The 4,657-nt window shown below is 46.1% G+C and overlaps 1 long non-coding RNA gene across 1 annotated transcript; it reads right to left on the bottom strand.

The window, feature by feature from the left end:
* Window positions 1–211: 211 nt before the first annotated feature.
* Window positions 212–4,441, bottom strand: LOC147101484 (uncharacterized). The gene is made up of 2 exons (XR_015073481.1): window positions 4,080–4,441; window positions 212–2,346 (listed from the first exon to the last, which is right to left on the bottom strand). It is a non-coding gene; the product is annotated as an uncharacterized LOC147101484 (long non-coding RNA).
* Window positions 4,442–4,657: the final 216 nt, after the last annotated feature.

The following is a 4,657-nucleotide window of genomic DNA, read 5'->3' as shown; positions in this document are numbered from 1 at the left end:
CTCAGTGTCCTACCATTTAATGTGCATTCCCTTTCCTTGTTAGCCCTCCCCAAATGCATTACCTCACACTTCTCTGGATTGATCCCATTTGCCACTGTTCTGCCCACCTGACCAATTTATTGATATCTTCCTGCAGTCTACAGCTTCCTTCTTCAGTATCAACTGTTAGATCTGTGGTTCAGTGGATAAATAATTACACGGATGCTGTACATAAACAAACAACAGGTCTTTACTGGAGGAGGGTCATCTCTAGACTGGAGTACAGAGGCATGCGCACAGCTTATATACCGGTGTGGTTACTGCCGGTACTACAGTATACAGGAGCTGCAAAAAGTATTTCTGACTTAAAGCACATACACTACATCAACCACACAGCCGATTTTAGTATCATTTGCAAACTTCTTAATCATACCCCCTATATTCAAGTCTAGATCGTTGATATATACCACAAAAAGCAAGGGACCTAATACTGAGCCCTGTGGAACCCCACTGGAAATAGCCTTCCCGTCACAAAAACACCCATCAACCATTACCCTCCGCTTCCTGTCTCCGAGCTAGTTTGGAATCCGACTTGACACTTTGCCCTGGATCCCATGGGCTTTTAACTTCGTGACCAGTCTGCCATGTGGAACCTTATCAAAAGCTTTGCTAAAGTCCATATACACTACATCAAATGCACGACCCTCATCTACCCTCCTTGTTACCTCCTCAAAAAATTCAATCAAATTGTGCTGACTATCCTTGATTAATCCGTGTCTTTCTAATGAAGATTTATCCTGTCCTTCAGAATTCTTTCCAATAATTTTCCCACCACAAAGATTAGGCTGACTGGCCTATTGTTTGTCAACCCTTTGCTTTTGCATCATCAGCAAAGAATGTGCTCTCAAGTCTAAATCATCTATATCTACTGAGAGCAAGTGGACCCAGCACTGACCCCTGTGGTCCAGCATAGGAACACAGCAATAGAGGAACATAGGAACAGGAGTCGGCCATTCAGCCCCTTGAACCTGTTCCGCCATTCAATGAGATCATGGCTGATCTGCGACCTAACTCCATATACCTGCCTTTGGCCCATTTCCATTAATACCTTTGGTTAACAAAGTTATCAATCTCCGATTTAAAATTAACAATTGATCTAGCATCTATTGCCGTTTGCGGAAGAGAGTTCCAAACTTCTAACACCCTTTGTGTGTCAAAGTGTTTCCTAATTTCACTCCTAAAAAGTCTGGCTCTAATTTTTAGACTACGCCCCCTAGTCCTTGACTCCCCAACCAGCGGGAATAGTTTCTCTCTACCTACCGTATCTCTTCCCCTTAATATCTTGACAACTTCGATCAGATCAACCCTTAACCTTCTAAATTCTAGGGAATACAACTCTAATTTGTGTAATCTCTCCTCGTAACTTAACCTTTGAAGTCCGTGTATCATTCTGGTAAACCTGCGCTGCACTCCCTCCACGGTCAATCTATCCTTCCTAAGATGTGGTGCCCAGAACTGCTCACAGTGCTCCAGGTGTGGTCTAACCAGGGTTTTGTACAGCTGCAGCATAACTTCTACCCCCTTGTTTTCTAGTCCTCTAGATATAAAGGCCAGCATCCCATTAGCCTTTTTGATTATTTTCTGTACCTGTTCCTGACATTTGAATGATCGATGTACCTGGACCCCCGAGTCTCTGGACATCCACTGTTTTTAGCTTTTCACCATTTAGAAAGTACCCTGTTCGATCCTTTCCACCCTTCTCTAGTCTGAGCAACACCTATTTACCCGAACTCCCTGTTTCCTGACTGCCAAAAAACTCTCTGTCCCCACTACTACATTTCTTAAACCACGTGCCTAACTTTTTCTAAAAAGCTTCTAGTGAGACACCTTATCAAATGCCTTCTGAAAATCCATGTACACTGCATCTACTGCATTTCCTTTATTTATCCAATCCGTTACTTCTTCTGAAATGTCTATTAAATTTGTCAAGCACTTCTAAATCCTCAGTCATTTTATCTCAAATTATGCATTCAGACACTGAGTGAATGTTTAAAAGTCAGAAGGTGAAGGGTTTGGATGTGGTTCGGGGGCAGCTCGACCCAGAGAACTTCCCCAAAAAATGTCCACCAAGGAATTCAGGAGCCAAAGTTCATCAAAAGTACATTTACAACTAAAACTCCCCGAGCTCGGCCCCTCCTCCCTGGGGTCCGTGAGGAACTCTTACTTTCTAAAGCTTCATGTTCCATATTGGTTGCTGCTCGGAGTTTTATTTGATGCTCGTTGCTGTCCCCTCACACGCCCCGTTGCTGATGGGCATCAAACTGCTGTCCGCTCAGTTCTCCAAAGGATGCAAAAATCGTAATTAGCCTGTGTGAGAGTAACAAACAGAATCGGATGAGTCACTGCCCTGCAGCGGGTAGTCAAAACTGCCCAACGCATTACTGGCACCCGGCTACCGACCATAGAGCACAAATACCAGAAACGCTATTTACGGAGGTCACGGTCCATCATCAAAGACCCTACCCACCCCAGCCACAGTCTGTTCGCCCTCCTGCCATCTGGGAGACGCTACAGATGCATTGGCACCCGTACGACCAGATTTAGGAACAGCTTCTTTCCCAGGGCTGTCATCCTACTGAACTCCACAAATAAACTCTAAAGCCTGCACATCTGCCAATGCACTTTATTATGGCTATGTTTATGTTAATGTATTACAAGCCAAATGTATGTTGAATGTTTAAATGTCTTAATCTAAATGTACACTCTCGGGAGCCGCAAGCCTACATTTCGTTGTACTGCACTTGTGCACTAACAATGACAATAAAAGTTGATTTGATTTGATTTGATTTCAGGTCATGGAATTCAAACCCATCATTGCAGCAGGAACTGCAGAACTTCACACTCAAGCTTAGCAGGCAGGTATCCAGACAGTGAATTAAAGAGACTTTGCCACCTCCTCGGGGATAGTCACACTCACCCAGTCCCATTACAGGACCTGTTACACTCCCCTGTGCCACCTCCTCGGGGCTAGTCACACACACCAACTCCCAGTACAGGACTTGTTACACTCCCCTGTGCCACCTCCTCGGGGCTAGTCACACTCACCCAGTCCCACTACAGGACTTGTTACACTCCCCTGTGCCACCTCCTCGGGGCTAGTCACACACACCCACTCCCAGTACAGGACTTGTTACACTCCCCTGTGCCACCTCCTCGGGGCTAGTCACACTCACCCAGTCCCACTACAGGACCTGTTACACTCCCCTGTGCCACCTCCTCGGGGCTAGTCACACTCACCCACTCCCACTAGAGGACTTGTTACACTCCCCTGTGCCACCTCCTCGGGGCTAGCCACACTCACCCTGCGCTATGGGAACAAGAGGGGGCCATTCAACCCCTTGAGCATGTTCCACCATTCACTTCGATCAGGACTAATCTGTACCTCAACTCCATTTACCTGCCTGGAACATTTTAATTGTCCCCCAGCATCCACAGCCTTTTGTTGGGAGAGAGGGTCCAGGAGCTCCATTAGACTTTGTGTGAAAAAGTGCTTCCAGATTTCGCTCCTGAATGACCTAGCTCTAACTTTAAGATTGAAAGCAGGTGATCCTGAGAGCTTCTGTTCCTCAGCTCCTCTCCTGACAGCTACTCCCCGCCCTTTCAACAACTCAGAACTCTCCGCCCGTACACAACACTCTGTCTCAAGCCCTGAGGAAGAGTTGGCAGAACTCGTCCAATGACAGTAGACTTCTAAAAGCAAAGAGGAGGATTTCACTTCACCAGAAGAGTTAACAGAATTTTAATTCCATCTAAGCTAGTTTATTGATGCTTGTCAGTGTTGCCTGTGGGTCAGTGGGTCGCTCTCTCGCCTCTAGGACAGAAGGTTGTGGGTTCAAATCCCATTCCAGGGACTTGAGCACAGTTCTAGGTTGACATTCCAGGACAGTACTGAGGGAGTGCTGCACTGTCGGCGGTGCCGCCTTTCAGATGAGACATTAAACTAAGGCCCTGTCGCCCTATCAGGTGGACGTAGAAGATCCCAATGGTACTATTCAAAGAAAAGCAGGGGAGTTCTCCCCAGTGTCCAGGCCAATACTTACTTCTCAACCAATGTCACTGAAACAGATTATCTGGTCATTATCACATTGCTGACTGTGGGACCTTGCTGGGCATATTTCCTACAAGAGCACTGAATTGGCTGTAAAGTGCTTTGGGATGTCCGGAAGTTGTGAAAGGTGCTATAGAAATGCAAGTCCTTCTATCTTTGGCTGTTTTTTCCTCCTAAATAATCCTGCTCTGACCCAGATATTTAAAATGACATTATATTAACACTGAGCTTAAAAGCCAAAAGGCAATTCTGAACCTGTATAAATCATTGGCCCAGAAATTCAGGTCTCCACGGGTGAGTACGCACGGGGTACTCACCCGTAGGCCCGATGGAAGTGTCGGTTCCTGCATGCACTGCGCATGCGCGGGAAACCGGCACTTCCGTTCCTCTGAACAAAGAGGTTCAGAGGTCGAACGCGTGCGCGGGAGAGGCTGCGCATGCGCATTAAACTTACGTTTTTTTTTTACAGGTTTTCCCGGGAACGTAAGCCTGCAGAATAAAAAGCAGGCGTAAGGCTTGCTTTTTGAAAGGTAAGTGGTGAATTAATTAAAATTAAAACATTTTTTCCAC

This window comes from Somniosus microcephalus, chromosome 24 (genome assembly GCF_052327205.1).
Source record: "Somniosus microcephalus isolate GS21.2 chromosome 24, FLI_Smic_1.0, whole genome shotgun sequence".
NCBI classification, from domain to species: domain Eukaryota; kingdom Metazoa; phylum Chordata; class Chondrichthyes; order Squaliformes; family Somniosidae; genus Somniosus; species Somniosus microcephalus.
Note: the sequence above shows the minus strand (reverse complement) of the source record. Positions and strands in the feature narration are given on the sequence as shown.